Below are 8,932 nucleotides of genomic sequence, written 5' to 3' on the forward strand. Positions count from 1 at the left end.
GAGCGCTCTGTTGAGAAGTTTGTCTGTTTAGGGCTATTGTAGAAATATGACGGCGCAAAATTGCGATTTCACTGTAAGGGGACCCGCGCTGTATGGAGATAGAAACGGCTCATTTCTGTCAATAGATAGTGTAGAAATACTGCACATTGCACCTTTAAAGCTTATTAAAATAAATTGACATAAAATATTTAGCTTGCTTAATTATAAGATAGCGTCCACACCTAAAAACATTATAAGAAGAAAAAATTGTTTGAATTAATGATTCAGTGACTCATTGCTTTGAATAGCGCACCCCGCCCCGCAGCGCGGGTATAAAGCAGAGGCGCTCACCACGTACCATTGTTTTTCACTTAGGAGCCGAACCACGGCTCGAGCTGCAGTGATGGTACAGCAACTGTGGCAACGGGACGTACGTCTCCGTTCCCTCCTTCAGGGAACGAGGGTTACCATACGTAACCGAGACGTTCCCTTTCAGTCGGTCACGTTCGACGTACGTCAGAACTAGACCGACGAATGGGGATCCCTATGGAAAATGCCACAGTTACTACCACTTCCAGCGCCCTGCCGGAGTCCCTTAGACCCCGTCTCAACGGGCGGGGAATTTCCTGCAGGGAGAGCCTTACTGCTATCCCACAAGACCCAAACAGTGGACTATTGGATAGCGCTGGGAAAGCATGCCCCTGGGGATCGCTGCGGAAGCCACACTCCCCTGAAGGAGATAATGTGTGGAAAACACGTATGGACTGGCCGCGGGCAGTACTACATGCGGGAGTCCCAGGGGTGGCCCCGGTCCAGATGGGCGGGGGGCAGACACCGAACTGAGACGGCAGAGCGGGCTGTTAGGGGTTAACAGCTTATGACCCAGGACCAGTAGTGAAGAAATGAAGACAGAGTCAGGATTGCAATTAATTAAAAGAAAAATTTACTTAGAATAGTTTGCAGTTTCAAAAGCAGAAGCCAGCTTCAAGTCTCACAAGGAGTTCGTAGGCCGCGCTCCCTCTCTCACCGTCTCGTTTCCTCGCCCTATCGTACATACAATTGTCCCATCAGTTATACTGTTTTCAAGGTCTTATCCACGTCATTACTGCGATGTGGATGGTTCTGATTGGCTCAGAGACAATGCACAGTCATGGTAAATTTCCACTCGAGTCAGTTAATCTGATGCACGTTTCCACTGACGTGTCACTTGTTGACGCTTTCACCCCAGAATCAGGCCCGTAGTGACCTTCCAGATCTGGAGCAGGCGCCAGCTTGCCCAGAACAACAAGTCCACCCATCTCTTAGGGTGCCCATTGTACACCATTCTGATCTGTAGCATAGAATATTGCGCACATACACAGATACACAGTCTCTCCAAGGTTGGAGCTGATTAAGCTCCAGTTCTAACTAGTTCTTACCAAAACATACTGATAACATGTGCTTTCTTTCAACGAGAGGGACACACAATAGTACAGGCAATATTCATCTTGACTTTTTAGTGTTTCAGTAAAAGGAAATATAAAAGGAATAAAAAATAATATATTAAATGAAAGACAAATCCATATTTTATATCTGGAAGCCGGGCTAAGTGAGCAAACGCTGTTACTGCACTCCTGACATGTTAGGGGTGTGCGATACCTCGAAAATCTAAACACACGACCTTGTTGCCAGTGTTTAGTGACACATCACACATCTCTAGGCCAGACCCTCAGTCACTCCTCAGAGACCAAATACACACTTTAGAAAACAAGAAACAAAGCAAAATCATAACTGGAAAGAATCATTATAATAATATAGGTAATATAGGAACATAAATATGAATTAAGGTTTTGATTATGAAGTTATTTAGGATATAAATATATACAGGTATATTGAAGCGGCAGTGGATTTCAAAATCCCCCCTTCAGGGCTCTACCAAGGGAAAGACACGGGCTCGCCGTAGGGAGCTGAACCGTGGAGAATACGCATATGGGACCACCGTGGGGATCACTACATAGTTCCACACTGCATACAAGTGTTAGACCTGGCATCAGACGCTCCGCCACGTCTGACTGCCACGGGTTGCGGAGGACTCGACAGGGTTCGCCATGCTGGGAAACTCGACTGGAGCATATAAGCGCACATATCCGTTCCAGAGGGAAGAGAGTGGCGCAGCAAGCCGACACTAGAACGGGCACTTCGGTGCTACCGACTCTGAGGAGTGAGTACACGGGAAGATACCGGTTCTACACATAAGCTATAAAATCTAGCGAACGTGTTGAGCCAGCGCCCAGGAAGAGGCTACACCCCTAGTGGAGTGGGCCCTAATCCCGAGCGGGCAGGGCGCACGTCTTGGGACTCATACGCCAAGACGCTGGCATCCACTATCCAGTGGGCCATCCTCTGCTTTGAGATAGCCTTTCCCTTCTGCTGCCCTCCGTAACAGACGAAGAGCTGCTCTGAGGTCCTAAAGCTTTGCGTTCTGTCCACATACGTCCGAAGAGCTCGGACAGGACAGAGAAAAGCCAGGGCTGGGTCATCCTCCTCTGAACGCAGCGCTTGCAGGTTCACCACCTGGTCCCGGAAGGGAGTGGTGGAAACCTTGGGCACATATCCGGGCCGGGGTCTCAGGACCACTTGAGAGTAGTCCGGCCCGAATTCCAGGCAAGATTCGTTGACCGAAAATGCCTGCAGGTCCCCTACCCTCTTGATAGAGGCCAATGCAGTCAGGAGTACTGTCTTCAGAGACAGGATTTTTAACTCTACTGACTGCAAAGGCTCAAAGGGAGGACTCTGAAGTGCCCTAAGCACCAGAGCAAGGTCCCAAGAGGGTATAGAGGGGGGGCGAGGCGGATTTAATCTTCTCACGCCCCTCAGGAACCTGACGATCAGGTCGTGCTTCCCCAACGATTTACCTTCTACCAGTTCGTGATGGCCAGAAATAGCGGCCACATACACCTTGAGGGTGGAGGGAGACAGCCTTCTCTCCAACCCATTCTGTAGGAAGGAAAGCACGGCCCCGACCGAACATCTTCGGGGGTCTTCTCGATGAGAAGAGCACCAGTCGATGAGCAGGTTCTACTTCAACGCATAGAGGTGCCTCGTAGAGGGAGCTCTAGCGAGAGCAATGGTGTCTGCCACAGCCTGTGGCAGGCCACCTAGAACCTCTGCGTCCCGTCCAGGGACCAGACATGGAGTTTCCAGAGGTCTGGACGCGGGTGCCAGAGGGTGCCCCGTCTCTGAGTCAGGAGGTCCTTCCTCAGAGGAATGGGCCAAGGAGGTGCTGTCGCAAGGAGCACTAGTTCCGGAACCAGGTCCTGTTGGGCCAGTACGGCGCCACCAACAGGACCTGCTCCTCGTCCTCCCTGACCTTGCACAGAGTCTGTGCAAGAAGGCTCATTGGGGAAACGCATATTTGCGTAGGCCCTGGGGCCAGCTGTGCGCCAGCGCATCGGTGCCCAGGGTCCCCTCGGACAGGGAATAAAACAACTGGCAGTGGGCCGTGTCCGGAGCGGCAAACAGGTCTACCTGTGCGGCCCCAAAGCGGTCCCAGATCAGCTGGACAACCTGGGAATGGAGTCTCCACTCTCCCGGAAGCACTGGCTGTCGTAAGAGCTCGTCGGCCGCACGATTGACCAGGCCCGGAATGTGAGTGGCACGAAGTGACCTCAGATACTTCTGACTCCATAACAGGAGGTGGCGGGCGAGTTGTGACAGGCGACGGGAGCGTAGACCACCCTGTTTGTTGATGTACACTACGGCCGCAGTGCTGTCCGTACGACCAGAACGTGCTTGCCCCGGAGCGGGCAAGACGAACTGCTAACAACTCTAGGCAGTTGATGTGCCATTGCAGTTGAGGCCCCGTCCACAGACCTGAAACTTCAAGCTCGTTGTACGTGGCACCCCAGCCCGTGCATGAGGCATCCGTGGAGACAATCGGATGCCTGGACACATGTTCTAAGGGCACACCCGCCCGTAGAAACCCAGGGTCCGACCACGGGCTGAAGGTTTGGCGGCATCTCTGTGTAACTAAGACAAGGAGGGAACCGCTGTGCCACGCCCACCTTGGGACTCGGTCATGTAGCCAGCGTTGAAGTGGTCTCATATGGAGCAATCCGAGCAGCGTCACAGCCGCTGCGGATGCCATATGCCCCAGGAGCCTCTGAAACTGTTTCAGTGGGACCGCCGTCCTGCATTTGAACGAATTCAAGCAGTTCAACACCGACTGGACGCGCTCCTCGGTGAGACGCGCTGTCAGGGTGACCGAATCCAGCTCCATACCGAGAAAAGAGATCCTCTGCGTCGGGCAGAGTTTGCTCTTCTCCCAGTTGACCCGAAGTCCCAACTGGCTCAGGTGCCCGAGCACCATGTCCCTGTGCTCGCACAACTGCTCTCGCAAATGAGCTAGAATCAGCCAGTCGTCGAGGTAGTTGAGAATGCGAACACCATGCTCTCTCATGGGAGCAATGGCCGCCTTCGTGATCTTCGTGAAGACACGGGGCGACAGGGAGAGCCCGAAGAGTAGGACCTTGTAATGATATGCTCGTCCGTCGAACACAAAGCGTAGAAACGGTCTGTGTCGAGGGAGAATCGAGACATAAAAAAGTATGCGTCCTTCAGGTTGATCGCTGCAAACCAATCTTGGGGACAGACGCACCTGAGGATGCGTTTCTGCATCAACATTCTGAACGGTAGCCTGTGAAGGGACCGGTTCAAGACAAGCAGATCCAAGATCGGCCGTAACCAGCCTCTTTTCTTGGGTACAATGAAGTACGGGCTGTAAAAGCCGGTCTTCATAACGGCTGGAGGGACCGGCTTGATAGCGTCCTTCGCCAGTAGGACTGCGATCTCCGCCTGAAGCACCGGGGCATCCTCCTTCGACACCGAGGTGAAGTGAACGCCCCTGAACTTGGGGGGACGCCGGGTGAATTTAATCGCATAGCCAAGTCTGATGGTGCGGATGAGCCAGCTGGACGGGCTGGAGAGCGCTAGCCAGGCCCCCAGCGACTGCACCAGCGGGACCATCGGCACCACAGACGTACCCGCAGCGGGGCAGCGTGGCGGCATGCAGGGACCCGACCCGAACGGCGCGGAGGTGGCCCGTGGTGGGGTCTGCGTGCGCGTGGCAAAACCTACCTGCTTCCGCTGAGGGGGCGCGGAATAGTGGGGAGGCCGCATGGGGGCAGCAATTGGAGAGGCGCCTGAGGGCGGCAAGGCATGGAAGCGTCACACACCGCCAAGCGCGCACTCTTGACACCCAGAGATATTGGAAACTGCTCTTTTTGTGAAGTTTTGGGTAGGACAGATGTTAAAGTCACAAAGGAGCCCCCCGGCCCTCCTCCAGGGGGGAAGTGGTGCTGCGTCCACTTCCTGTCGAGCAGGATCCTTCATCTCTGGGAGGCCCGTCTCATGGTCTCTTCCGACGACGCTTGCTACCTGGCTTGGCAGCGGCCTGAGCGGGCTGGAAGTCCTTCCCGCGGCTGGCTTCACGTCTACGCCCGGGTGGAGGCTGCTGCGGGAGCGGGGGCGGCGGCGGGTGGACACCCTCGGCGACGAGCAGGCGGAGGTGCTGCCGCCGGCAGCGGGGTGGAGGCACCAGCGGACCGCCGGGGCAGGATGTGCCGGATGGCCTCCGTCTGCTTCTGGGCAGCCGAGAACTGCTGGGCAAAGCTCTCGACCGCATCACCGAACAACCCAGCCGACGAAATAGGGGAGTCCAGGAACCGGGACTTAACGGTCTCCCTCATGTCGGCCAGGTTGAGCCAGAGATCCTGCTCCTGGACCAACAAAGTGGACATCGTGCCAGCTGGAGGCGGACGTCAGACACAGTTGCATCGCGACCGCCCACTCCACCGGCGGAAGACCCTCATACCCCCTGGCCTGCCCGCCGTCAAGGGTAGTGAGGGGGGAGGAGCCACTAGGTCGGCCACGGGCGCTAAACGGTGCTTTCCACGACCTAGTCAGCTCCTCATGCACCTCCTGGAAGAAAGGCACCGGGGCGGGATGGAAGAGAACCAGCGCGGCCCGCCCCGAGAAACCAAACGTCCAACCTAGAAGGTTCGGGACGTGGTGGAGGATTCCACTCAAGCCCGACCTTTTTGGCGGCCCGGGAAAGCATAGCCATCAACTCCGGGTCCGACTCGGTCGTTGCCACTCTCCCAGAGGGAGGCAGTACGGCCGAATCTTCATCCCCCGAGGACTGAAACTCCCCCTCCGATGGAGCGATCGACATCTGCTCGTCCGTGGGTGCCCCAAAAGACACTGTCGGCCACTCATGTGGGGGGCCGACGGGGTCTCCCAGAAGCACCACCGGTTGCTGCGCGCATGAGGGATTAGGGTCCCGTGGAGGTTCACTCGACGGGTTTGTCTTAACCGTAATCCTCAGGTCACCCCGGCCATCCATCAAAGTAGGCCTATTCTGCTGGGCAGGAATAGGCCTAGATTGAGCTATGGGTAGGGGGACTCCACCTTCTCGGAGGAAGGCGAGTCTCGACCTCAGCGCTGCGATAGTCATGTTCCCGCAGTTGAGAACACGAACTATCCACAAACGCTGCCTCAGCGTGCTGTAAGCCCAGACACGTGATACAGCGCTTGTGACCGTCAGCGGGCGACAGGGAACGACCGCATCCAGAAACGCACGGGTGAAAAGACATCCTGAAAAGGACGGCACGTCACCCGTGTAGCTCTTTTTGAGGAAAATCTGCTCTTTTATTTGTTGAAGCACCCAGGGATCGATCGCGGCAGAAACAACAGGGTTTGTGTGCAGCCTGTTTTCTGCTCTCACCAGAAAAAGGAACACACCTACCGAACCAACTGTGTGGTGTATGTGTGTGTGTAATTTGCTCAGTTTGCTGTGAAAACAGCAGCTCTCGCAGCAGCAGTGAGATCGCGGTCGCGCTGTCTTGTGCCGTCTGGCCAACACGAGCGATTTCCCCCGACACGCTTTCTTTCTCTCGTTGCTTAGATAGCAGGCAGTCAGATGCTTCATCAACGCCGTTCGGCTCCGAAGTGAATGACAATGGTACGTGGTGAGCGCCTCCGCTTTATACCCGCGCTGCGGGGCGGGGTGCGCTATGCAAAGTACGTACGCCAATGTTCATTGGCCCGTTTTCTAAATCTCGAAGCTGATAGGGGCTCCCGAAGTGATCCCCATTCGTCGGTCTAATTCTGACATACGTCGAACGTGACCGACTGAAAGGGAACCCAAAATGTAGTCAATTTTTTACCATTAATGGATTTGCTATTCTGGGTTATTCTTGCTGGGTTGTTCGTAAAAAATCTACATTAGCCTACTGTAAAACTAGACAATCATGAAAGAACAAATGAAGAATGCATGTTTAGACTGTTAAAACAAAAAATGTTACTGCTTGACAAATGGTACAATACACAAATGTGTTAAAATTGGCAACAATGACAACTACAACCCTAATATATTCAGTCAATTTATTCACGTTTAAATCGAACTTTTATTTTGACGGGTTGCCGTGACTTTTGGGTCTCTGTCACGCGTCCCCGTCATTCAGAGACGCAAAACATGGAAGAGTAATGTTAATATTTAAATAGTATTTAATATACACAGACACTGGTATATATTCGGCTACAGTCTGGAGCCCTGCGTGACGCGACTGAACGCAGCTGCCGGACCGAATATAGTCTACTTGTGAGTCGATGCTATACAGATACTATCGTAACATTTTTAACATTCCAGTATGTACTTGGTACCGAAGTACCGGTACTTGTGACATCCCTACATACAACATACCTGTCAAGTATCCCGTTTTGGCCGGGAAAGTCCCGTATTTTACCCTTCTTTCCCGCTGTCCTCCCGTATTCGTATTTTCCCGTAAATCTCCCGTATTTTAATATGCGTTATTAAAAAATAATAATACCGGAGTAAAAGAACAAAAAAACATTTCCAATCTGAGCTATGTAACTAGCCTCGCGATAACTGCCGTCTGCAGTAGCCTACAGGTGGCCGTTGTCGCGAGGTTATAGTGTGTGTGGTCAGATGACGACGAGTGACAACGCGGGGAAAAACAAAACAGACGGATGATGGACGTAACTAACGATAGAGACGGAAGGCACTCCTGCCAACAAACCCAAACCCTGTGTAAATACCGTGATTAATGGGACAGCGAATTTAATTTTCTGAGGAGGAGCAGGTGGGGGACAGTCACGCGTTTTGTAAGTTTTGTAACTGCGCCTTCATCATGTGTGACAGGGGAAGATCTTTAAAAGTGACAGTATTCACTTATATTGACAATGTAAAGAACAGAAGTAATTGCTCACTAAATATGCTCTGTTCTTGAGTAAATAACTTCAGTACCTTTAAGCAGGATTAATCTATATATAATTCTTAACTTATGCAGTGCAAACTAATAACAATTTATGTATATTTCCCACTTGATAAGTTGTTATACATGTAGGAAGAGCACAGGTACAAATAAAATGTTTTTTTTGGTCAAACCCCCCCCCCCCCCCCCCCCCCCCCCCCCCATCTATCCCGGATTTTGATACCCAAAAGTTGACAGGTATGACATACAACCATGTTTAATTTTCGTAAGGGGATCATGGTTCTGTGTAATCACAAACTCTATTAATCTATCGTCTCACATGCCTAACATTATAAACTAAAACGAGTCAGTTACATTGCATCGGATTCTGAGGTAAAACTTTTGTTAAGCTTAAGAATTGTTGCCCGAAGAGGAAAAAAAAACCTATAATTATGCTAATTAAAATTATTATTAATGATAATATATGAACTTATCTTAAAACATCTGCAACCAGTGGCTTTGCCTTTTGCATTGTCCTTTCAAAATGACAGTTTGGGAGCGGATTTAAACGAATCAAGGCGGGAAGCACGTGAAACAACCAAGCGCTGGGTAGAATCAATCGGTTGAATCGAGACTCATTAATGAAGTCACTTGTTGAGTCCCTGAAACTTTTTTTTTTTTTTTAATTTACCGAGCATTTT

The sequence above is a fragment of the Pseudorasbora parva genome, chromosome 1 (assembly GCF_024679245.1).
Source record: "Pseudorasbora parva isolate DD20220531a chromosome 1, ASM2467924v1, whole genome shotgun sequence".
Taxonomy (NCBI): Eukaryota; Metazoa; Chordata; class Actinopteri; order Cypriniformes; family Gobionidae; genus Pseudorasbora; species Pseudorasbora parva.